A 27,488-nucleotide genomic window follows, 5' to 3' on the forward strand; every position below is an offset into this window, starting at 1 on the left:
GACCCGTGGAAAGATAACCTTAACATAATCTGGAAAATAGTGAAACTATGATTGGGTTTGGAGAAAGCTTCCTGGAAGAAAGAGGATTTGAGCTATATCTTAAAAGATGATTCAAGTTAGCTCGTTGAAGAAATAAGGACAATACATTCAGGTAAAGGGAAAAGCATGAGCAAAAGCTCTACCTATACAGTTAAATACGTTCAGTCATCTGTGCACATGTATTTGACATGTTGTTATTGTCAGTGACCTGAGGATAAGAGCTATGCCTCCTTTCCAACCTTGTCCTAACACCCCATTCAACTCAAGGCTGAGGGCACAGGAGGAACTCCACAAAATCTTTTGTTTGAATGGATGAATGCCTTACTCTCCTCTGGGAGATACAGAAGGAATAAGTGGTACCGCTGTCTCCCTGATTTCAAGGCCAATGCCAAGTTGCTTCCAGACATCAGAGTTGAAGCACATAGCTAAAGACAGGCAATATTTTTAAGTGGCAGAGCTCATCATTGGTGTAACTGGAAATGGACTCCAGGTTGGCTGGTGTTGTATTGACGTTAGCACACTATTTCTCTAGATCCAGCAGCCCTGGTGTCTAAAGTACCCTCAAAGCTAACTTCAACACATTCAGGAGACAATTTCAACAGAACCTCTGAAGGACATGAATGCACTTCCCTAATTTCAACAGGAGCAAACCAGAAACATGTGGAAAAACACTATGTTCAGATGACTTATTTATAAATCTTCTCTTTCCTCCCATGAATATATCCAGTCATCATGGCCTTTGATCATTTAGAGTATTAAATAACCTCAGTCATTAGAAGCTAACTTTAAATTGTACTTGAAAATTTCTTTGACTTTAGGGGGAATTTCATTCTATAATTGTGCATTGTTCTTATTTCTGATGCTTTAACAGATGAAAACTGTCCATAGGAGATAATTCGGCAAGTTAGTTATCCTACTGCCAAGCAAAACTAAAGTCCGTATCAGCTGTGAGAAGATAATTGAATTTGCCTAAAAATGTCATTTTCAGAATGGCTTATATCACATATCAAAATTATTTTAAAATCTTAACTAGGTCACTGTGGGAACCTGTATAAGTGATGTGCAGCTGATCTGCAGTTCTGAAAACTGAAGCTATTTTCTAATGCTATGTATTTTTTAACTAAAGTACTAAGTATCTCATTCAAGTGGCAATAGGCGGTTAATCCTCTACAAAAGTTCTTGGATGTATTCCTTGTAAATGCTAATTATTAAGAAGAAAATGTTACAGGGTTTCTTAGGAAATCAATACTTTATTATGTAATAATTGCATCTGCAAGTTTAATGTTCTCCATAAGCCCCAGCAAAATGAAAAAGGTCACTGGGTGAGATGGTGCAAATGGTCCTTGCCTGACCTGGAAAATCTTTGAGAATTTGAGGCCTAGTAAAGTGCCGAGATGTCATTAAAATATTTTCACAAGTACAACATTTATTATGGAAACCAAATTGCAAGAACATCTGTCTGGATGACACTTTGGCCCAAAGTTGGACCTAAACCTGGTAACAGTTATAATTGAAACTGTGGCTTCATTTTTCTCCCCAGATCTTTGATTTTTCCTTTGCCTCACAGAGCAATTTATTTCTCAAAGCTACAGCAGTTAACTTTTGTTTTCCTAAGCCTTCCTGGGCAAAAATCCCAGCTCTTCCAGTTTTCAACCAAGAAGTTATGGAAGGCAGGAAGGCAGGGAAGGAGCCCTCGAGGAGACAGAAGAGAGCTCAAAATCACTCTTCCAAGAATTTCTGGGTCACTGTCTAATTGATACGCCTATTGGCAAGCCTCAGATTTAAGTTTCTTCTGACTTCACAGGCAGTTCTTATTCTGCACCCAGCCATGTGTGAAGACTCAAGGCATTGAACATGGAACCCCAAAAAACCCAGCCAGTTCCACTTAAAGCACTCAGGCTGGGGAACTATACCATAGCAAAATACCCCAAACAATTGTGTTTCCATTATGATCTTCGGCCTAGCATTTATTATCATTTTTTATTGCACACTTTTAAAGGCCAACGGTCCATTTTACTTAGATCATTAATTTGCAAAAATCATGAGATATGAGCAGAGATGGTGTTTTTTATGGGCCATGCTACACCTCTATAGGACCCCAAAGGAAATGAGGTGTGGGTTTTAGCACATTATAGGAAGAGGCCCTGGGACCACAAGCTCCATATTCTTTAAGAAACAGAATAGACCAAAGTACTTGCACAGGAACGGTACAGCTGGATGAATGGAGAGATGCATGAATAATGGACAGCCTGAATAAATGAATGGAGAAAGAAGCAATAGAGGGAAACTCTGACCAGCAGTGAGGCGTAGGCGGAAGACCCCTGGACGCAGAGTCTGGAGATCCTGGGTCCACATATGGCCAGTCACTTACCAGCTGTTTGACTGCTGTCAGTGAACTTCTCAGAATGTACCTCACCTTTGCACCTGCAACCTAATAATAATAATAATACCTATTTCGTAAGACTGGCAGGCAATGGAGCCCCAAGAAGTCAGGTCATGGGCTGCAGAGCCAGACTGCCATGGTTTAAATCTGAACTTCTCTCCCTTGTTTGCTCTGTGAACTTAGGCATCTTATCCCCTCTATATTTGTGTTTCCTCATCCACAGAATGGGGATAATGTACTAAACTCCTAGGGATGGGGGTGAGCATTGGATAAATTAATACCCATAAAGTGCCTGGAAGAGTTTCTGGTACATAATAGGCTAGATGCATTACAATAATATTACTATTTTTGCATATATAATAGTGTTACATAGATACACTTTACATTATGTTAGTTATCATTATTGTTATTATTATAGTTAGGATTATATAAATTATGATTCTCAGTCTCAATCGAGAGGATCGAGCCTAGCCGCTTTAAGTAGAAAAGGATATTAAGAAGGTCATAGAGAATCTCCTGGATAGTCAGGAGCCCAGGCTTGTTTATTATATAGTCAGAACCAAACAGTAGTAAGATCCAACTATATCCCAAAACTGTTATAGTGAAACACCACTGCCTATATCTCCAGGCATTGACTACCCTTGAGAGTTGAATCCAAGAGCTTTGCTACTGCTATCTGCACTTTGCTATCTGCTATCTGCATACCCAGAAGATCCAATTTCTCTTTGCATAGAAACAACCTCTTATTTCTCCAAGTCACAAATAGGATGCCTCTAATTGGTGGAATCAAGGCGATTTGTCTCTATCCTAGCTGCAAGGGAGTCTGGCAAATGTAGTCATTAGCTTTCCAACCTGCACAGTAGAGAAAAAACTAAGAAAAACTAAGGAAAGCTAAAAGAAAGTTGGAGTGAGCCAACCTAAAATGTCTTCTATAACGATTTTTAAATAAAAGATAGGGTTGGTAGTTACTTTTGATCAAATAAGGTAGAGGTGGAAGATCTTTGATTTGTTTTTCCAAGATTAATTAGGAGCTTCCAAAGATAACTAATAATTATACTTGTAACACTATTGTGTCACATAGGCATAGGCAAGTGGAACTAACCTAATGCTTGGCACCATACCTGTGGACTTGGGGAGGAGAGGAGGTTCCTCCTCTAACATCATTCTTGCCCTATATAGACCAATGAGACAGTCCTTCCTATATCTTCACTCTCCAGAGGAGTAGATGCAGACTGCATGGTCTGGAAGGGCCTGGGTTGAGGTTTCTCCTAGAGAAGTGACTCTGAAAACTTTAAAGGTACTTTCAAATTACAAGGATCTATGAAGTACTGGTTGCTTGAGGTTATGAGGATTCAGCAAGCAAGGACCGTTAAGGACCATTAATGTAATTAATCATATACTGAATCAACAACATGGTAATTACCTACAAGGCCTGTTTTAGAAATTGTCTGAATATGGGTGAATATAGAGAGTCAGGAAACATGGCTTCTAGTTCTCTCCTACCACTGCTGCATATGTGAACTTCCACAAGTTATTTCAGCTCTCTGGGCCTCAATTTCCTCATTTAAACTCTGATCTCCTATAAAGTATTAGTTTTACCTTCTAGAATGAAATGAACGAAAATCAGGCTGGTCCAACCACGAAGTCCTCAACAAACTGCTTAACAGCAACAATAAACTGCTTCTAATTATAACTATTATCTTTGCAAAACACTTTCATATTGGTTTCCTTATTTGAGCTAGTCAACAATCCTGAGTAGATGGACTAATTCTTATGCTAATTTTCTAGTTGGACAACTGAGTCACCAGGAGATTAGCCCAGCAGATTAATCTAGCTGGATGTCAGAATCTCCAGTGGCCTAGCATGTGATCTATCCTGGAGAATGTTCCATGTGCACTTGGAAAGAATGTATTCTGCTGCTTTTGGATGGAATGTTCTATTATATATCAATTAAGTCCATCTGATCTAATGTGCCATTTAAAGCCAGCGTTTCATTATTGATTTTCTGTCTGGATGATCTGTCCATTGCTGTAAGTGGAGTGTTAAAGTCCCTTATGATTATTGTGTTACTGTTGATTTCTCCTCTTATGTCCATTAATATCTGCCTTAAGTATTTCGGGTGTTCCTATTTTGGGTGCATATATATTTACAATTGTTGTATCTTCTAGGATTGATCCCTTGATCATTATGTAGTGTCCTTCTTTGTCTCTTATAACAGTCTTTTTTTTAAAGTCTATTTTGTCTGCTATAATTATTGCTACTCTGACTTTCTTTTGATTTCCATTTGCATGGAATACCTTTTTCCATCCCCTTACTTTTACTCTGTGTGTGTCTCTACATCTGAAGTGAGTCTCTTTCAGGCAGCATACATAAGCGTCTTGTTTCTATACCCATTCAATCACTCTATGTGTGTTGGTTGGAGCATTTAGTCTATTTACACTTAAGGTAATTATCAATATGTATGTTCTTATTGCCATTCTGTTAATTGTTTTGAATTTGTTCTTGTAGGTCTTTTTTTTTTCTTTCTTCAAAGATATGTGCAAGTGATATGATCAATAAGGGATTAATATCCAAAATATATAAACAGCTCATGCAACTCAACATCAAAAGAACAAACAACCCGATTAAAAAATGGGCAGAAGTACTGAATAGACATTTTTCCAAAGAGGAAATGCAGATGGCCAACAGGCACATGAAAAGATGCTTAACATGTCTATCATCAGGGAAACGCAAATCAAAACCACAATGAGATATCACCTCACACTGTCAGAGTGGCTATCATCAAAAAAGAACACAGGGCTTCCCTGGTGGCGCAGTGGTTGGGAGACTGCCTGCCGATGCAGGGGACGCTGGTTCGTGTCCCAGTCTGGGAAGATCCCACATGCTGCGGAGCAACTAGGCCCGTGAGCCATGGCCGCTGAGCCTGCACGTCCGGAGCCTGTGCTCTGCAACGGAAGAGGCCACAACGGTGAGAGGCCCACGTACCGCAAGAAAAAAAAAAAAAAGAACACAAATAACAAATGTTGGTGAGGATATGGAGAAAAGGGAACCCTGGTACACTGTTGGTGGGAATATAAATTGGTGTAGCCACTGTGGAAAACAATATGGAGGTTTCTCAAAAACCTAAAAATAGAACTACCATATGACACAGTAATTCCACTCCTGGGTAAATATCAAAAAAAAAACCACCCCAAACCGCTAATTTGAAAAAATACATGCACCCCAATGTTCATAGCAGCACTATTTACAATTGCCAAGGTATGGAAGCAATCCAAGAGTCCATCAACAGAAAAATGGATAAAGAAGATGTGGTAAATATATACAATGGAATACTACTCAGCCATAAAAAAGAACGAAAATTTTGCCATCTGCAGCAACACAGATGGACTTGGAGGGCATTACGCTAAATGAAGTAAGTCAGACAAAGAAAGACAAATACTGTATGATATCCTTATATGTGGAATCTAAAAAATACAACAAACTAGTGAATAAAATAAAAAAAGAAGCAGACTCACAGATGTAGAGAACAAACTAGTGGTTACCAGAGGGGAGAGGAAAGGCAGGAGGGGCAATATAGGGGTAGAGGGGGGAAAAAGGGTTATTATGGGATTCTATGAAATCAGGTGTGCAAATCTTTTGAAAATTGTAAAGCGCTATAGAATTTGAAGACTCTTTCATTCAATAAAAAAGAATAAAACAATAAAAATTAAAATAAAAAAAAGGAATCTCCAGTGGAGCTTTGTAAAGCTATAGGTTCCTAGTCCCTCCTCCAAAACATATTAAGTCACAATATCTAAGAATGGAGCCCTCGAGTCATCATTTTTCAAAAACTTGCCCAGTTGATTCTCAGGCAGCTGTACTGGGCATCCCTAGATCAGGGGTTCTCAAAGCGTGGGTTCCCCAGCAGCAGCAGCAGCATTATTTGTCAGAAATGGAAATTCTCAGGCCCCCTACCCCAAATCTACTGAATCCAAATCTGAGAGGAATCCAGAGACCCAGATGTACACTACGGTCTCAGAATCACTGGTCTAGATTAAAACAGGTGACGTAGCGATGAAGACAACAGACTCTCAAGCCTTCCAATTTAAACTGAATCCCGTCTCTGCCGCTTCCTGGTTGTGGGATCTTAGGCATCTGCCTACTGTCCCTGGCCTTGGTTTACATTTGTAAAATGGAGATGAAGCTAGTTTTCTCTTCATAGGGTTATTATGAGGAATAAGTTTGCTAGAATTAGTTAAAAACTAACAATAGTGTCTTACACAGAGTAAGAGCTTAAATAAAAGTTAAGGTTCTTGCCCAGGAATAAAGCTATGAATGGAATGAAAAAGAGTGGAGAAGCAGCTTAGGAAATGAAATCCTTGGGGAGAAGCAGCACTGGGGGCTTCTATCTAGAACATGAGGCCAATGACCCTGCTCGCATATTCTAAATGACTGCGGGGGTTGGGGGAGAATGTGAAGAACAACTTGAACGAGCAACCCACCTGGAGTCTGGAACAGGCCCTCACTTGTAGGAGCCTTAATGGTGTGCTGAGAAGAGCACAGACCTGTGTCGGCCCACCCTGGGCTGCAGTTTCCTCACTCAAACAACTGAGCTAAAAACAATGACTTGACTTTCTCCATGGAATTGTTGAGAATCGAGCACAGCTATTAGATGTTGTTATATATTTGAAGAGCCAAAGGTCTTAGGCAAGTGTTCAGGATTACCAGCACAGTGTCCTTTCCTAGGCTAAGCTCTTTGGACACTGCACTGGCTCTTTCTGGTCTCTTTCCACTGAGACAGTCCAGTGTAAGAAGATGAAGAACAGTGACCGGAAATTCCACACTTCACGCTAGGAAGTCTGTTAGCTCCCAATCCCAAAGCTGCAGAACCCAGCCATCAGCCTGGGCTGGGCCAGGCCAGGGTGTTTACCTGGTGCAGCTGTTTGGCCTAGGATATAGATAAACATATGGAACACTTAAGATACATTTCTAAGCCAGATAAGTTGTAATAACAGCCTCAAAGGGAAGCCTCACTTGTAAATATCTATTTGGGGACCTTAAAAAAATATCAATCCAGGTCCTGAGCCTGTGTCATAGCTGAGATCCTCTTCTGATCCAAGGCTGGCTGTGTGACTTTTCTGGGACAGAGCAGGCAGAGCAAAGCCCAGGGAGGCTAGTTGCTGCCACAAACATTTGTTCTCTCCATAAAGATGATGACAAGCACTCTTGCTATCGACAGCCTCTGGAGCTGTGAAGCTTCCTCCGGCACACTGGCCTCCTCCTCTCTCTGGCGAAACTGCAGATCCTGTGGTCCTTCCTTCAAGTCCTTCGTCTGGCCCTTCGAGCTATTGCTGGGTACACGGCGTTTCGCTTTACCTGCACTCAACCATGGTCTGATCTTTCTGCTTGGATGACTCCATGCTCCAGAGAGCTTGAGAACTTGTCACCAGAGACACAGCTGGTTTCTTCACATGCTGACTCCGGGAGCTTGGGCAGGAGAAGCACCTGCTGGCGGTTTGCTTCAATGCTTCTTGGCCTCGCCTGTGTGGCCCAGAGGCCTGCGACTGGAACATCTCCCCATCCACCACTGCATGGCCTGTGCCCGCAGTCGGTTTCTCCAACCAGCCCTCGACTGTGCAAAGACCATCGCGTTCTGGGGAGAGCAGGTCCCACTACAGGTTGGCAAACACCTGTTGGTATCGTAACTCAGCTTGCACCAGGCTTCAGTGACCTCCTCTAGGGTCATTTCCTAGTTTCCTTCCTTGACCCGGGGACCCGGCTAAAGTCCCTGTTTACAGAGGAAGCTAGAGCCTCCGGAAACAGGAACCATCTGTCCGCTTCTCCAATCTGAATGAAGTTTTAAATTTGCTGCCTTGTAGATTATTCAGGAATCCAGTCTGATTAGACTTTTACCCAATGGAAATCATTTTCAATACCTGAAACACTCATTAAATTTCTGTGCTCATGGAAACCCATGAGGGGCTGATGGTAATGACAGACCCTGCCCAGCTCCCACCTATCCTATCTGGCCCCTCCTTAGGCCACTGAACCCATGACTGCAGCCTCAGCTTCATGGGACCCAAAGGAACAACTCTGATCCTGGAAAAGTTGAATTTAAGCAGTTCTAACTCAGGACTCTGATGACCTCAAATCACTTGCTTCCACTGTGGTTCCCAACTTGTGTCCCTGTGTTGCCAAGGCAGGATATTTTTCTTATTTCTGAGACCCAGGCCCCTCTGTGCCCTACATCACGTGACTGGGCCTCTGCCTGAAGTTGTTCCCCAGGCCCTTAGGCCCTGCCCACTCCTGCTGGGCTCTCTTCTTCCTTTCAGTGAAGTCTTGCTCTTGACCCGAGTCTACAGCTGGGGCCCTAGTTGCTAAAAGACTTCCCTGGATTACGGGGCCTTCTCCACTTGACACCTTGCCGTATCAATCGTGACCTGCTGCTGCCTCGTTCTTCTGATGCCATATATTGCCCACAAGCCTGGAGTTCCTGGCACTTGATCTATTCCAGTAGGCAGATCAAAGTTCAGTCCTGGCCTCTTCCAGGCTGCCCTATCTGATTGCAGTAAAAAACAAACAAACAAACAAATACCCCATCATACCCTAAAATAGGACAGTAGATTGCAGGCTTGCATAGTATATCTCCTGAGCAATCACAGACAGAGATTCATTTTGAAGACATTTACTAAGGCACAAAGTAGGCACTGAAGAGATGCTGGAGGAACCGATGAATAAATGGAGCTTGTCTGCCCATGAGAGATTCGTGATCACTCAAGGAAGAAAGCTCAGATACTACCTTGTGTCCCGAAGGAAGGAATCCTTTAACTTGCATTATGCAGAAGAGGGTCCTGGGATAAGGACAGGAATCGTAATGCTCAGGCTGCTCAGTCAGCCTCAGACTGCAGGTGTCCTTGGAGACAGCCCACCTGACAGGCAGTGGACTCAAGGACCCGGAGATGAGGACAAAATAAGTAGGGAGATGGAGAGATAGAGACAAAACTCACCCTAACCTGATGACCTGATGAGCAGGATTAGAGAGACAGGAAAGCCAGGGGCTCCTTTTCTTAAAGAAAAGAAAGCAATTAACCAGAAAAATAATAGCTCCTACCACTGGTATCAGACACTGGTAGTGTCTCCTACCACTCCTCCAGTTGGTCTCCCTCTGTCTGTCGAGGTACAGAATGATGGGAATGAGAGTGACACAAGAGAAAGCAAGCAGAACAATTTTCATGTGTCCAGGAGCCTCCAAGGCTGTGGGGAAGGAAGAAGAAAAGGAATCTAATGCTTCCAGAACACTAAATGCTAATCCTGGTGAGAAGCAGGTGCGTGAGAGAAGAGAATTCCAAAGGCTGCTCTGCTTTCAACTCTCACCTGCTGAGAGTGTGGGCAGCAGAAGGAAGGGGAGCTGGGTTCTTTCTGCTCTCTGGCCAGAGATAACTTTATTCAGGTGTTCTGAGGGGGCCATTGGGCAAGGAGTTAGGAACAGCTAAAATGCTAAGAGGTTCCTTTCCCCTCACTGTTCATGGGCATGCCAGATTCTGAGAGATTCCCCATAGCAGAGAGCTGCCAGATAAAATACAGGATACCCAGTTAAAATGTGAATTTCAGATGAACAACGCATAATTTTTAAGTATGAATATGTTCCATGCAATATTTGAGACATACTTATTCTTTAAAAGATTGTATTGTTGATATAAAATTCAAAGTTCACTGGGTACTCTATACTTTTATTTGCGAAACCTGGCAACTACCCACAAACAGATTCCTCACCCAGCCGCAGAGGTGTTTGATGATGTGACCAGCACGGATAACAGGACTCTGGGCTATGGGGGAGGGGGTGAAATCAGGAAAGTTCATGCTTCTGAGGTTATACACTTGCTGAATCTGCTCCCATTTTCTTTCTACTAATCCAACCCTCTCCATTCCTCACTCCCTAGTTCATATCCCACCATCCTTGACTACCTCTCCCACAGGAAGACATACTACCTAAATTCCCCTGGGGTAAGATACCAGATTGTAATTTTTCTCCAGTGATATCATGTGTGCACATTTTGATTGGGACTCTTCCTTCTACGTCTACTTCCTTCCACACCCACCACGTTCCCCTAAACACATACATCCCACAGCTCGAGGGTCAGGCACACCATGAGGGTTAAATTTTACATTCAGGAGTGTTCCGAAGTAAAGGAACCTCGGAGATCACCTAGTCTCACTCCCTAAATTTGCCAACAGGGAGAACCTGAGACCAGAGAACAGAAGGGACTTATCTAGGAGCATGATGCTTATCAAGCAGAGAGGGAAGCACACAAATTCTGATTCACTGGCTTCACTCTAGAACTTTCTACTACGTCAGTGCTTTGTACAATACTGAGCAAATACAGGCATTCTCAGTAAATATTTAAGCAAACTAATGAATTCATAAATGAATAAACTATGAAATCAATGCTTTATGATTGATTTGCTAACTGTATAGTGGCTCTATCCTCAGGGAGCTTCTTGGCCCCTGAAATGGTAAACGTAAGCAATGAAATCCAGCCATCTTTCTGGAAGCGATGTTCTGTGTTTACAGGAAATAGGTAGCATGAGTGCCATTTCCTTCCACAGGACAAGGCTGGCTAAGTCTGGGCTGAGTTGGGTAGTAGCAAAAAGCAGCCCCCTCACTGGGCAAAGGCTACACTAAATTGCTGCATGTATAACTACAGAAACTCTAAGGAAAAAAATTTTTTTTAAATATTTTAGCTAGCTATGTGATCTTTAACAAGGTAATAACTGCCCCAACCTTTGGATTTCTCATCTGTGAAAAACATAAATAAAAGAAAAAATTACCAAGATAAAATAAATATCATTTTACTCTGCCAGGCACCTTCTCCTATAGATACTCAATAAGTGTCCATCGATTTCTTTTCTTTCCCTAAAGAGTAAACCTATCTTCTTTGCCAATAGTTTTTTAAAAAGGTACTCTTTCTGTGTTTTCATAAGGCCACTGATTTTCAAAGTTTGGTCCCCAGTAGCAGCAACAGCAGCAGCATCTGAAAACTTGTTAAAAATGCAAATTCTTGGGCTTCAAGGTAAACTTACTGAATTAGAAACTCTGGGGGCTGGACCTAGTAATCAGTGTTGTAACAAACCCGCCACATGCTTCTGATGCACACTCAAGTTTCAGAACCACTGTGCTAGGCTGACGTTTCCAGCAGTATGGTCCATGTACCTCACACATCAAAACACTCCTATTAAAATTGCTAATTTCTAGGCCCTACCCCAGACTTGCTAAATCAAAAGCTCTTGTGGGGAAGCAAAGGAGTCTCCTTTTTAACATGTCACCCAGGTGACTTTAATGCACTTAAAGGTCAAGAACAACTTGGCAAATTGGTGTCAAAATAGCAAGTGATGGCATTTCAGCATCTGTGGAGGTCAGATCAGAATTCCCTTTTCCCCTTCTTTGTGACCCCAGAGACTCAGCAGGAGATATAGCTGCATAATCAATGCCAGTTGGCTCTAGAGGAGTGGGCTAATGGCTGTGTGGTACCCCATCACCTTGGGAGAAATATATTTATCAGTGATCGATGGGAACACACCTCACCATCCAACCTGCTCTCCTAACCTGGAATGGCTCAGACCCAGTCACTTGTTCCAAGTGGCAGAGCCCAACTTGCTCTGACAAATCAGTGGTTTTTTAAAAATGCACACACAAAGTCAAAACAATATCCTGGAAATGTTTTTCCTGGTTGTGTAACTCCTCGCCTTATCTGGTGAGAGCTAGTCAGGGAAGACATAATATACACCCTCAGTGTTAATTCAACAAAACTCTTTCCTTTCATGGACCCTGAAAGTGCACGCTGGGTGACAGGAAACTAGGCAAAAATTTTGGTCAGTTTTTCTCTACTTTGAGAATTAACTGTCGAAACACCTTTTCTTTTATCCCTTCAAATTGGCCATCTTCTTGAGGGTGATGAAGTATGGTGATGACAACTCAGGTGAGGTTCCTATCTACAAATTCCCTCAGCACAATGACAAAAATGCAAATGTATTGTTAGTGAAAGTCTTTTCTAGTTTCAATGTGATAGAACTAGGAGTTCCTTAAGCCATTTTGTGAATGAACGGTTTTCCCCAGTACAGCTTGAAAATTTTATGTGGATACTGAAGTAGATTTCTTAGTCATTTCTCCTAAGTCTATAAGATCAAACATTGTGTCAATTCCAGTTAAAGACAGATGTCACTAAGGTAAAGTTTACTTATGATCAAGAGACCCTCAACCATCCAGTACATGGTGATGATAATTATAAAGGCAAGATTTCTTTCAGGGCAAAAACACCAAAACAAAATGAAATAAAACAAAACAAAAGCAAAAACCTACCACAGAGGTTAACTCATAAAAACATCATTACAGAGACATTTGTGAGACACTGATTCCTGCAAGAACAAAAAGGGCTTCTTCATTCCTTTTTCACACAGCTCCCCTTTGTAAATGACATTCTGAGTAGTAAGCAACCAGGCTCCAACGCTATCTTCCACTTGGCGCCTACACTGAACTCTCACCCCTAAAGTGGTAAGAACGAGGGATTCGGGCTTGCTATAATGCAGTAGCACAGACTCAGAAGTCAGTAGTCACTTGACATTCCAGGTAGTGCTCTCCTACTGGCAAGGACAGCATCTGGAACTTACTATCATTTGGTGTTTAGAAGTCTGTGGAGTGGTTGCATTTTGTACATGAAGACACAAGATGGAAACTCTCGCTCTAGGAAAACGTTGAAGCTCTTGATGTTCTTTGAAATAAATCTATCATGATTAGTACTTATTTTTCTCTGGGAATGAGAAATGACAGGAGCATGGGATTAGGAATAGCAACAGAGGTAATATTAGCCATTTGATGAAGCATTTACTGACTAATCCTGATGCCAAGTGTGGAACACTGGTCATGTCACTTCACCTTCAGGACAATACTTAAGGTCGGTATTATAGATGCACAGAAAAGTCTCAAGGAAGTTAGATGATGTGGGAGTGGGAAATGTGGGAGTTGAACCCCAATGCTCTGTTAACACTCCTTTGATTCATTACACCCTGTTATGGGCTGAATGTTTATGTCTACTCAAAATTCATTATGAAGTCCTAGCCCCCAGTGTGATGGTATTTGGAGGTGGTGCCCTTGGTAGGTAATTAGGTTTAGGTTATGTCATGAGGGTGGGACCCTCATGATGGTATTAGTGTCCTATAAGAAGAGAAAGAGAGAGATCTCTCTCCCCATAAGCAAGCACTGAGGAAAGGCCATGTGACCACATGGTGAGATGGTGGCAGTCTACAAGCCAGGAAGTGGACCTTCACCAGACACTGAATATCCAGCACCTTGATCTTGGACTTCCCAACCTCCAGAATTGTGAGAAATAAATTTCTGTTGTTTAAGCTACCCAGTCTATGGTACTTTGTTACAGCAGCTTGAGCAGACTAAGACATATCCCCCATCCCTTTCTTTGGACTACTGGTGCTGTAACATGATAAAGGATTTGCTAATACTGTTTTTTTTGTGTGTGTGGCATGCGGGCCCCTCACCTCTGTGGCCTCTCCCGCTGCGGAGCACAGGCTCCGGATGCGCAGGCTCAGCGGCCATGGCTCACGGGCCCAGCTGCTCCGTGGCATGCAGGATCCTCCCGGACCAGGGCACGAGCCCGTGTCCCCTGCATCGGCAGGCGGACTTTCAACCACTGCGCCACCAGGGAAGCCCCTAATACTGTTTTTTAAGTCTTTTCACCATTAAATCCAAAATCACAGCGTTCATTTCATTCATTCGCTCACTGGGCCTTTCATGTTGCCTTAGTACCCTGGCTCAGGGTGAGCCTGAGGTCACTCAGAGGCTCCCATCACAATTTGATGTCCACACCTGTAGCATTGTTGCTGCCAATTGCTGGTTTGGGGGCTTCCAATCACATGTTATGTCAGTGAGTAAGTACATCAAAGATCTCTTATTTAAATACAAAGCTTCAGGATACAAACACCGCTAAGCAGCCACTAGGTACCCAATTCCTTATTGCTGAGGCCAAGCAAAGAACAAGAATTCTTCTTGCTCAGAGAAGTAAAAGCATAAATGCCTATGAACGACAAGCTCCCCTAAGCACTATTTCTCCAGTCATTCTTTCCTATATCTGACCCAATGAATTGTGATTGGTTCTGAAAGTTTTTCCCCCCTCTGGTCACCAACCTCCTAAACGGTAAAGTTATTCAATGCAGACTTATTTTAGTGGAAGTAACAAGGTTAAGTTGCATGAGTGTAGAAGACATTTCCATTTAAATGAAAACTAATTGTTAGACTTGTGTTGGTGGGAGACTTTTATAAGGGACTCAAAATAATGTGGGCAAAGGTGCATGTGGTTCCTGGCTTTCGTGCATCACAAATGCTATCCATTCGGTAACATCACACAGGCTTTTATCTGGCTTGGTATGGAGGATCCCTACAAATTAGCTCCTGTCAACCCCATCGAATAGGGAAAGGAGATAGATAACTTAAAAAACTTAAAGAGCACAGGGTAAAAAGCACAATACTAAGATAATTCCAGAGATACCCTTTCCTTTCTGTCTAGAAAGTTCAAAACTGGAGTCAAAAAATAGTTTGTCTTGATGGATACAAAAGCCAGAGGACAGAGATAAAGACTGGGTTCCTTCCCTTGTGGTCAGTGTCTCTACGCAAGACATTGCACAGCAAGAGAATGTGGGATCTGAGCTGGGTTCTTCCCGTCTCCTCAATTCACAGCAGCAGTTCTCTCCCCCCAGGAATCTCTCAGATGGCTGGTGCTGGGGGTTGTCTGGGCGACATGGTTGTTCAACAGAAACAGAAGTAAGAGCATCCTCCCCTGAAGTTTGTGGTCTCCCAGCCCCCGTGGCCATGTCCCTACCTGCTGCTGCCTCCCCCCACCTCCACTCCGTCCTGTCCCCACTCCCAGTGAATCACAAAGGGATTGACTCAAGCAAACGTTTACAGATCTTGTTCTCTTGGTAATCTGAAAAAGCTCCCTAGGTGACTAAGACATGCTTCTGTCCTCCTGTCCCCATATAAGAACCAATGACCTAGCTTCTATCCCCACCCCCATGGAGAGATGAAGAAAGTTACCCAAGATCACACAGCTAAGTGCAGGGCAAGGGGAAACCAGGACCCCCATTCTCCAGTTCTGTGCTTTTTCTACCAAAGTATTCCTCTCATTTTAAGAGAGGGTCTTTTAAGTGATGCCAAATAGAGAGTAAAGTGTGTAAAAAGAGAGGATCCTGCAGGGTTCCAAAAGAGGAAGACAAAGAAACAAAACAGATGAGATACTAGATTTACCTTCCCCTACCTCTGGAGCAATTGCATCTGCTTATAAAGACTTTCAGAATGTAAGGAGAGGGACTATGGGAGGAATGTGGTCTAAGTGTCCTCCTCTGGATGAAGAAATGGACAAAGCAGAGAGCCCCTGGGGCTCCAGCCTTGAGAAGTCTCAGCCGCTGGACCAGGAAGCAAGGCCTCCAGATCCCGAGCCTCACCCAGTCCTCCAAAAGTTTTGACCCAGGGGCTTCCCTGGTGGCGCAGTGGTTGAGAGTCCGCCCACCGATGCAGGGGACACGGGTTCGTGCCCCAGTCCGGGAGGATCCCACATGCCACGGAGCGGCTGGGCCCGTGAGCCATGGCCGCTGAGGCTGCGCGTCCGGAGCCTGTGCTCCGCAGCAGGAGAGGCCGCAGCAGTGAGAGGCCCGCGAACCGCAAAAAAAAAAAAAAAAAAAAAGTTTTGACCCACTTCCTGCTCCCTCCCTGCCACAGTTGTGTATGTCCTTCTGGTTGGAAAGAAATGCATCAAAGTATCAGGGAGTAGAGCTAGAGATGACTTTAATGTTTTAAAGTATTTCTTGTATTTTCCAAATTTTCCTGAATTTATATTGTTTTTATAATAAAAAACAAATTACTCTTTCAAAAAAAAAGGAAGTTAATGGCTTTTGGCATAGTTCTTTATGAAATGAGACACTCTCTAGTTCTCAACATTTTCCCGAGCTCCTCCTGTGCTTCACAATGGCTGAGTGATTAATGCCTCATCCAATGTAAAGTGAAGGAGATGCAGGACTGTGGGTGGATCTAAAGAGACATGGGAAGTCGTCTTTGTTGCTAGCCTGGTTTCCTTCCAGAAGATTCCTTTGAGGTTTTCATCCATCTATCTATCTACCTATCTATCCATCTTCTATCTGTTGTCCATCATCTGTCTATTCCCTTCTCTGCACTGAAACCATTTGACCCACTCTACAGTGCCAGCTTGATGTCTGAGAAGAATCAGTTAGCTTCTGTTTTGTTTTGTTTTTTAATAATTATATAATTATTTTAAGAAGGCAAACCTGTGAGTCTTCAAATTGCATGGAATGTGAAACAGATGCCACAGCTAAAGACTAGCCCTTCCTTGCAATTTGGCCCTCAAAACAATTTTAACCCTCCCTTTTTCAAAACTAAAAGCTGAAGTGAAGGGACATAAACACACAAGGAGGTGAAACCTTAGCAGCTATTTTCAATCTGAGTTAATTGTTTCTTGAGGTCCTGCAAGTGATTTATGTCATTTATAAGCACGTTCAACTGCCACTTAGCCCCATGGGGGCAGAGATGGATCCAATTTCATGGAGGGGGTGGCTTTTGTTGTATGTTAGTTCCCTCCTGGATCCTGTGTTGATGCTCTTTGCCTGGGATTTCCGACCCAGCCTGTGGCAGTCAGTGTATAGCAGGGGAGGGCTGAGCCAATCAGAGGGATGCATGGGAGACTTGAGAGGACCCTACCATCCCCACCCAGATCTGCAGAAGAGCCTCCTAAGGGACCAGATCATGTCCTTGGTATCTGAGGACATCTGATCTGAAACCAAGAGGGATCAATGTGGGTTCTTTAAGTCTGTAGTCATCTAGACCTAGTCTCTATCTGGATTTAAATGAAAGGTCTAGCTCTGTGTACACCTTGCCCAATTGAGAAGAAGGGAGAACGACTTGGTAGCTTCTAATTCGATACGGCTTTGCAGGGGGTTTAGGAAGGGGTGCTGGGTCTGGGATTTATGAACATAAATCAATCATCAAATGAACGGCCCGTAAGAATAGAAAACAGCCATAAAGGCAGGAGGCTTGGGATATGAATTCTTTTGTTTAGTCCCTCCTAGACACAGCCTACACGTAGCAGAATATGTTCCCTTTTGGAGTCTGCCCTAATTTAAATTTCTGAATTGTCTGTTGATGAAATACCAAAGGGCAGAGTTTTAAAACTATCCCTTGGGGTGAACCTGATAACTAACAGTACCACTTTTCTACACCTGGCATGCACAGTGTGCCAGGAATTATTGGACATGCTTAGGAACTTATCTAACTTACCTATCTTATTTATTCCTTTGACATAGGTATTAGTCTCACTTTACAGATGGGCAAACAGAAGCTTCCACAAAGAAACTTCACACAGCGAAAAAGCTACAGAGCTCCTGCTCTTTAAACTGCCCCCCACTTGCCTAATTCCATCAACCTAGACAGGAAAATTAACTGTCGTTTTCATCAGCTCTTTGAGAAGGCACCGTGTTCGGTGTCCTGGTGGTGGTGGGTCCCCATCCTCTGTGTAGGACACCCATCATTTATCTCCAGTAAAACGGTTTTCTCACTTGACCATGATTCCTACTCTCCGTAATACATGCGGTCATTTCCATCTGAACAAGCACACTGGAGTGGCAAGCTGCAGCCTAACTAGGAGCCAATAGAGAATGTGCAGAAGCAAATTGCCACTAATTTTAATGTGTGCTTAATGCAAGTGGAGTATGTGCTCAGAATGGACTCTATTGCTTTTCTGGGAAATACCCTTCCACAGCAATTGTTTTTAAGTGTTATTTCTGATTAATGATGTGCTATTTTCTCTCTCCCTCCATTCCTCCCTCCCTTTCTCTCTTTCTTTCTCTTCCTCATTCCTTCCTCCTTCTTCATTAAAGGGACCATAGATAACCTTCCACCTCTCCCTCCCTGTATCTTAACATTTCAGTGTGTCTACTGTGGAAAACAATAAGGAAGTGTGAACAAATAGGTGGTTAAAATGGTCTAAAACCCTCCCTGAGCTGGGAAGATGCATCACCACCTGTGCTCCAGCTTTTGGCACATGCTTGGCAGCAAACTGCAAGACCAGGAGGTCATAATCAGGAAGACAGAAACACAGTACATTTTAATAATCACCTACCTTTTCAATAGCTTTGCGCTTTCAGATGTCACCTCCAGTTACAGGGAACTAAAATCAACCTGCAAGCCCTCTCCCTTTCCACTCCGAGGAAAGAACTGTAGATGACTGGTGACAATTGTCAAAGGGAAAGGACCCATAAATATGAGTTGCCTGCTAGAAGCAATTGAGCAAAATCAAGCTCATCAACTTCCCAGCATGGATTTTATTTTATTCTAAATCAGATACTCATTAATGGGGAACATTCTTTGAATCGTCATTTTATTTACACTAGAGAAATGCAAGACACATTGTCTGGCGAGGGAATGAAGTGGCTCTCTCACCGCTCAGTTGTAGGTATTTCCTTCTGTAGCCTCCTGAATTTTCATGCTAATGGAAAACACCCAGGCCAGAGGCTCGCTAGTAACAAGTTAAAATGGCACTGGAAAGTAAACGGTTTTCTTTGATTTAAAAAAACAAAGAGCATAAAGAACACATGGGATGACAGGGAAAAAAGAAAAATATCTTTCCGGCCTCGTTAGAATCAAGCCATCCAGACTCTGCTACTTAAGGAGAAGCACAGAACAGCACCCTGCAGGGATTGTGGGAGAGGCAAATTATACCCTGGTTTCAGACAGTGCCAGCCTTCTTGTCATCCTACTAGGAAATGCCCATGGGGGCTCCTGTCCTCCTTCCCAGCTGCCATCTAGAGATCAATGCATACCAGGTGCTCAATAAATATCTGTTGAGTGAACATCTGAATTCTGGGAGATGGCCTATCTTTATTAAATGTTAATAAGATTTTAATTCAATTCTAAGCAACACCAAGCTAGTCTCTAAGCAAAAAACTAAAGTCTCCCCTGCTCTGATCTGATGTGGGTATCAAGTCAAGTGAGATCCTCTCCATCCATTCCACCATCACTCAGCTGCTTCTCTAGTTTTTTCCGTGGCTGGGCAGAAACCTCAGAGCTGTGGGTGCTGGCCCCCTTCCAGCCATTCACACTTATGGGGAGCCCTTCCCATCTTCAAGGGGCCTTGGGAGGTGCTCCTCTGAGGATGGTGGAAGGCTGGGTGCTAGGCAGTGAATCACAGATACATTGTTGGATCTTAGTGAGTTTACTTTTTTTAGATCCCAGAGCCACTCAGATTTGGTGTCCACCCTCAGAGGAGCTGTATCCCTGCTCTGTGTTTTCTATGGAGTTACAAAGAGGAAAGCAGACCCAGAGACCTCTGGCAAATCAGTGCACAGAATATCATACAACATGCCAGTATCCGTTATCCACTTTCTCAGGATGCTGTGGTGTTTTCAGGGTTTTGAACAGCCTCTCTTCATCCTATGTTATATTGTTACAGCATTTTCCTATTCAGGAAGGGTTAACCATAATTACCTCATGTTACCCTGACATCAACCCAGTGAGTCAGGTAATATTAGTATCCTTCCAGAAGAGGACACTTCTTTAAAATCATTGCCTTTCTCAAGAATAAGAAGTGGCTTTCTTTCCGCAGCAGCGTGGCTTTCACAGAGATACCTCTGACCTAATAAATTGACCCCTCTCCTCCTGCCCTCCAGAGCTGCCCTGCCTTGTCCATCCTCTCTGTGGCCAAGATGCTTTCTTGGTAGGTGGACTCCAGTTTTGTTTTTTCATGTGACACCTTGACCTAATCAGAGAAAGCACTCTGAATCTCTAAAAATAAATAAGCGTCTGACAAGAAAGAAAAAACAGAAGGGGAGGAGAAATATTGCAGGACTTGAGGATTTGGGAGCACAACCCATGTACAGATGGTATTTAACATTCTCCAAACACCAAGTGCTGGTTTCCAGGCCTGGCTTCTTGTGGTTATTTCCTGGTCACTTTGAACTGACTTATCAAATTGAATAGATTCTTTGATACATATGTTGGTATTTTAAGTCCTGGTGGGAACAAGGTCTCCCATTTGTTTCGTTTTATTCTTAAGAGATGTTTTTTTAAAAACCCTGCTCAGAGAAGGAATCTCAGTCAAAACCCGCTATGACTTTGGTCTTCACCCATTTCAGCGAAGGATGCCAACCACTGGGCTTCTTATTAAGAACAATTCCAGCTGGCTCCATACTCCACAGGGAAGTTAGTTTAGATCCACAAAGGTGCCAGCCAACGGATGGCTGGTAATAGAAGCTTAAGTAGAATGTTGAGCCTTGGGGTGCGAGGGCACAAATTAAGTAACACCCGTCTTCTTCACCCAAGTTCTTGAATTAAATGAAATAAGAAAAATGAGTTAGCATAATGAGTCCAAAACACCATCTTTATTTGAGATGAGACCCAAGGGAAGGACACGGATTGGGGCGAGAAGCAAGCAGACCTGATAACTTCCTGCACGCCCCCTTTTCTCTCCTATATAGACCCTGTAACAGCTGGCCCATGGGGAGTTCTAGTCTGCAGAGCAGACACTTCTACCCACATCACTGTCTTGGACTGGTCCTGATGGAAAGGGAAGAAGGAAAATGGACAAACTGAGCTCTATCCAGCCAAGAAACAAAAATCAATGCCTGCTGCCCACCAGCCCGGAAATCCTTCTTCTTCTGTGTGAGAAAACCACTTGACCTTTCCAGGCCTCGATATCCTCAGCTCTAAAAGGAGTGGGTTGGGCGGGGGGGGTGGGGTGGGGGGGGGGTGGCGAGGGACATGGCCGGGATCCAATCTAGCTCTGAAATCCATGCTTAGCCCCAGCAGTGACTCTGATGGGGCCAAGGCCAAGCCGTGCTTTCATGCTATGCTCTCTCCCTCAAGACATCAGTTCCCTTTGCTGAGGTCCATGGTCAAAGATCACACCCCTGAGACTCATCAATCATCTCTCAGATGATGATGACTGTGACGGTGACTCAGGGCACATCTGTCCCCACCACCAGAAAAATCATTCTAAGTGCACAGGTCAGTGGGAGCATCTCAGTCGACGGACGGCACTTCATCATCAATGTTAGTCCCTGGGAGTATACAGGCCTATTTCCTAATGATCCCAATACAAGACTCAAGAACATTATTATGAAGATTGTGATGCAACACAGTGGTAGAAAAAAGATGAAATAAACAGGGATTTGGGGTCCTGTATCCTAACTTTGGCTCAGCACCAAAAAGCCATGTGACTGTCACACCTCTGAGCTTCTTCAGTCATGTACAAGGTGATGGAATCCAAAGTTTTCAAACTTATTTTCCCCTCTTTTAAAATATAACATCTTACATGGAATATGAATACAGAGCATGATTAAAAATAAATCTGGGGCTTCCCCGGTGGCGCAGTGGTTGAGAGTCCGCCTGCCAATGCAGGGGACACGGGTTCGTGCCCTGGTTGGGGAGGATCCCACATGCCGCGGAATGGCGGGGCCCGTGAGCCATGGCCGCTGAGCCTGCGCATCCGGAGCCTGTGCTCCGCAATGGGAGAGGCCACAGCAGTGAGAGGCCCGCGTACCGCAAAAATAAATAAAATCAAATAAATCTGCTCTGATAGAAGTGTGGGGAGAGTCTCAGACCCATCCCACTTGATTGCTCCCTTCCCTCTGAAGATCATCCCCACCCCCAAACTTGGTAGCCCCTGAGGTCACAAGGATCATTTGCTCGGGAAGAATTTCCTCGGTGCCAGGCTGCATCTGGGGCCAATGCTGTGTTCTGATGTCACATCCATTTGACAGCCCACCCCGTTCTCCTGAAGCTACATCCCTGACGTTTCTCAGCAACCGTTAAAGAAAACTGAAGGGTATGTCTAACAGTGATTTGGGCCAGTTATCAGAGTTAGAGCATAAAAACCACAGACAAACTATACTTGAGATTCCATCGCAAGAGTAAGTTTTGGCTCAACAGGGAGAGAGAGTTAGGGCACAGCCTAAAGGCAGAGTGTTATTATAAAATAATTTACTTTAAAAGATATTCTTCTCACTACTCTCTGTTGCACAACCCAGACTCACGGCATGAGATCTTGACCATAAAATCGTGTGAGGAGGGTCAGGGTCTGCTCCTGAGAGAAAGTGCTTCTCTCTCACAGGAAACATGAAGTCATTTTGGCCTTCAGAAGAGCTGGCCCCATCCTCCGGTCACCCAGACCCCTCATATATCTCCTCTGCATGTGTTAATTCTTTTGAAGGTGATGGGGGTTCTTCGCACGGAAGATATATGCAGCTCGATGGCGGGAAGTGAGATCCTAATTATCTGCAGCTGACAACCTTTCAGGGCCCATTATAAAAGAAATGTCCGCACCAGGTACTCCGAACCCTCTCTCCCAGCTCCAGGGAGGTTGCGGGAGCAACAAGGAGTGATTCCGAGAGCCTGATTTATCAGGGAAGATTAGAAGAGTTACATCTATGGTCTGGGGAAACAATGACAGAGGGGGAGCAGGCTAATGGGTGACAAAGGGGCAGGAGGGAGAGAAGAGATTTATGTAGCCTGGTACGAGGGTGAGCAACTGGAGGAATGGAATGAAGACAGGAAAGAAAGTCCCAAGTAAATATCGGGGAAACTTTCCTCGCTGATTTATTAGACAGATGAGCAAATCTTCCAAACGAAGCTTCTTTCTCACCGAGAAACAGTGAGTGAGCCTACATAAATGTGTCATGGCCATTTGTCTCTGTCACTGGGGACCCGAAGTGGTATCTAGCAGGGCGTTCCATCTTTCTCTTGAAGATTGTCTTTAAAAGTCAGAATCCACCTTTTTCCCTCCGGGACACTGGGAGGCTCTTAAGGGGCATGTGCCTCTCAAGGCACAATTCTAGGCATAGCCACTTGCTAAGCATCACCAAGACTTACTGTCTACTTTATAATTTTTAGGGGAGCAGAGTGTACTTATCCATAGTCCCCAGCCCAGAATCTCCCTGGGGAGAGGAGAGCTTATGCTTCAGACACAAGCCAGGAAAACACTTTGAAATTCAACTGAGGTCCTCTCAGCAGGGGCACATGGAAATGTTCTGGTGAATCTGACTGCCTACAGAGTACCCCTATCTGACCTGGATCGAGACCCTCTTATGTGCCACTTAAGATCCCCTCAGAGTCTCCTTGTTCCCGATGCCACCGTAGCATCCAGCTCTGCGTGAGCTCTGACTGACATCACACAGGCTCCACCTGACCTGCCCCATCTCGAGCCCTGGGGATTCCCTGTTGCCACAGAGATGCAGGATGTCTCAAAAGCCCACCAGGCACCCACCCAAATGCAACTGCGAGTGATCAGTGGGGAAAACATTTGACCCATAAAAGATGGGAGCTGGCAGATAAAGTCTCTTTCCTTTCTCCTCTCTGATGGACTGTTCAATTATGCACTTTAGATGGTTTTCAGAGGGACAGTCCTGCAAGATCAAGCGATCAGTAGGATGTAGTAGCAGCCAGTAGGATAAATCATCCTCATCCTGCCTCTCCCTACCTCACTTTCCTGTCACCTCCCTGCTCTCCCTGGGGTTGTGCCCCCTAACAGGATAATAGCACAGAAACCTTTGCCTCAAGTTCTGCTTTCTAGGGGGAACCCAGGTTAAGATATGACCAAATCATCAGGGCACAAGATGATCCAGACTAAATTGTCTGGATAATGGCATAAACTTCTTTAATCATTTGGCCTGAACATCTGGTCCATTTATTCTAGGCATTCCACAAAATTGTCCCCTTCCAACCTCAGCCCCCTGACAGTGCCTCCAGACACAGCAAGGATCCTTGTATGGATACCATCTTATATGTCAGTGTCCACTGGCTTAATCTACTGGAGAGGGCTGGCAGGCTGGAGGACGTGAGCTCAGCCACGTTGGTGTTTCCTACTGTGCCCCCATAGGAGCTGGGTACTGGGGGAGGTGATGATCAGCTCCTTGGAGGTAACCTGAGAGGTCACTGACTAGCCTGTAGCCTTTCCATCCAGCCGTGAGGTCTCTCTGCCACAACTACTTCTAACTCTATTCTTTGTGTTATAGGCAATACAACTCCAGTTCAGCACCAGTAAACTGAGAATCCTAAAACGATCACTCAATATGGCCAAAAACTCAGTCTTGGTGCTCCAAAGAAAAACCCCGCCACTCCATGTTATCTGTAAATGCTGCAAGCTTTTGTTGTTGTCTTTGTTTTGTTTTTAGTGTGCGTTTTAAGTTCAACTATTTTTATGTCCCCACCAAAAAAAAAAAAAAAAAATTTCCTTAGTAACCCATTATGGGTTAGTGAATTCCCAAACCGTTCAAAAATACTTTAAAGTTCTTTTGGGACATAGCCAGATACTTAATATTGTATTACATTTTATAGTTGTCACTTAATCAAGCTATTTAATATTATAGTACATTTTAAAACTGTCACTTAATCACATTTTCTTGACCCTTTTATGGGAATTAAAGATCACTGTAGATAAAAAATGGCATGCTTTAGTTTAAATAGATTCAGTATGTCCAGTATGACAGTTACTTCTGAGACATTAAAAGAATTTTCTGTGATTAATGTGACCCACACACGTTAAATGGTGTAATGTTCCATTTCTTCAGCCATTAGCGGAAACAGCATCAGACAGAAGGAGCCGGAATGTAGCCAACTGCATGTAAAGCCAGCGATGGGGGTGGGGGTGGGGGGTGGAGTTTAAAGATAATACAGAGCCAGGCAGGCTGAGATAAGAGAGAGATTTCTACTGATTTAATATTTGCTTTCTCTGGGCATCTTGAGAGCAAAGTCTGAGAAGCCCAAAGGTCAGGCCCTGGTAATGGAGCGAATGCCAGTCCCGCGATGCAAGCACTCTGAGGGGAGCAGTCTCCGCAAGAGGGGGGAATCTCGGGCGGTCAGAGGAGCGGAGTTATTCGGTGCTTATTATAAATGATTGATGAACACTGCTTCTAAATTTAGAAAAGCTCTCTAAATGGACATTTACTCACAAGGAAAAAAAAAAAAACTCTGAAAGGTCCATCCCTGGAACGGTTTTGTTTATGGCGCTGCGATAGTTCTGGGCAATTAATCCAGAATTGCGTCACTGAAAGATTTTATATTCTTAAGTGTTCACTCATGTAGTTAAAGTAAATTATGTCCTTTTTCAAACATGTTTCAAAGAATTGTACTAGGTTTTAAAAATCCTGGTCCCTAAATCCTACTTGTTTGTTTAATTAATCTGAAAATAACTGTTCCTTCTTTGTTTCTTAATCACAGATCACATACACTGTATTTGTTAGCAGCTGCGAATGAAAGCGTGTCCCAGTGTGTTTTTCTTGATTGTTTAATAAGAGTTGAATTACCCTATTTAATCCATCAAGTAGGACATTACAATAACATTGATATTTTGTTTGACAGCAAATTTGTTTGATAACAGAATAGAATATAACATAACCAAATCAGTGTCAGAAATGCATTTCAGAGAATCCAGGTAAAAACACCGGTACACACTCCAGACACTGAGCAGTAGGGCCAAGGGACCAGGCACAGCAAGACACACTGGGCAGGAGGGTATGAAGGGAAAATCTAGCCTTGCAAAATGCCCAGAGCTTACCCAGAAGATCAAGACAAGCACACCCTTGAAAGGTGGTCGTTCTGGCTGAGGAGGGCCAACCTACTCCAAGCTCAGAATGGACAGACCAATGACCCCCACTGTGTTCTTCCTTTGTTGGCTCAAATACTGTAATTCTTAGGGCCAAAGACCCCAGATCCTACCATCACTTACCAGCACCCCTTCTTTCACTTCCTGCTACCACACAGTAAGGGCTCTTGAAGAATGCTATTGTCCACAGACCAGCATCTTTCTCTGGTTTCAAACCTCTATATAAGAGACCATTTCTTTTCAGCATCTTCTATCTCCTGGGAGGAACGGGAATTGGTTCAAAGGATTGTGTGAGACCCGATCTTTATGGACTTCATTTAGGAGGACAAGTGTCGGCCCTGGTATTTATTCATATATGTGTTTATTAGATGTTTTACAATTGGACACTTTCTTTCCCTTCAAAACCCAGCACAGAGCTGTAACAAAGCCTCTCTCTAGATACCAAAACCAGACAACAGAGGAGAAAAGAATGTGTAGCAACAAACAAAAATTCCCAAAGTACTCAGTTTTCAGAGTTGTGTATCTTGTCCTGAAAGTTGAATCGGTTGTCTTTCATTCAAAACTATCTGTAACACCACACACACACATACACACACACACATACCCTCCACAAACCTTTGAAAAAGAATTACTGAGGTCAACCAGTTCTGTACAAAATAGCCAGTTGCCTGAATAAATTAAAACTTTTCTTTCTCCAGGATGACTTACTTGCAGACGCTGACCAGATCCAATGCGCTGTCCTTCTCACAGAGAACGTGCAAGTGCAGAGACCCAGTAAGCAGTGGAGGGGATGCAGACGATTCACTTCGTGTCACTGGGGAGAGGGAGGAAGGCAGTTAGTTGTATCTGAAAAATCTCTAAGAAAACAAATACCATTGGAAACACCTGCACTCTCTTTAGGCGCTTTTTATCAATTTTCCACGGATAATACAAACCTCACCTTCTAACAAGGCAGAATGAGTGCTCACAAAGGTAGGTTCAAACCTTTACTGGTGACTGTAAGCTGAGAAAGCAAAAGAATAAGTGTCGGGGCTTCCCTGGTGGTGCAGTGGTTGGGAGTCCGCCTGCCGATGCAGGGGACATGGGTTCGTGCCCCGGTCCGGGAAGATCCCACATGCCGCGGAGCGGCTGGGCCCGTGAGCCATGGCCGCTGAGCCTGCGCGTCCGGAGCTTGTGCTCCGCAACGGGAGAGGCCATAGCAGTGAGAGGCCCGCGTACCGCAAAAAAGAACGTGTCATCAAATTTCCCAAATTGACCCTAATGCTGTGCTGATGGTCCTCTGCTAACCCAGACCTCAGGAGAAATTTAATTGTTGTTCCACTTTGAAAACATCTCCATCTAAAACCCGAATTTCCCTGTCACTCACACTTTGTCTTCACCTCGTCACAGAGGAGAAAGATCCAGGATGATCTCGTGGATCT

General features: G+C 43.7%; 1 long non-coding RNA gene across 1 annotated transcript in view; it reads right to left on the bottom strand.

Annotated features, from left to right (window-relative positions):
- Positions 1 to 26,868, bottom strand: part of LOC141276390 (uncharacterized) — a 50,038-nt gene extending 23,170 nt beyond the window's left edge. Inside the window, exon 1 of the long non-coding RNA XR_012325888.1 lies at positions 26,776 to 26,868. This is a non-coding gene — a long non-coding RNA (uncharacterized lncRNA). The remainder of the gene's footprint in view (positions 1 to 26,775) is intronic.
- Between the last annotated feature and the right edge of the window lie 620 nt (positions 26,869 to 27,488).

This window comes from Tursiops truncatus, chromosome 14 (genome assembly GCF_011762595.2).
Source record: "Tursiops truncatus isolate mTurTru1 chromosome 14, mTurTru1.mat.Y, whole genome shotgun sequence".
NCBI lineage: Eukaryota > Metazoa > Chordata > Mammalia > Artiodactyla > Delphinidae > Tursiops > Tursiops truncatus.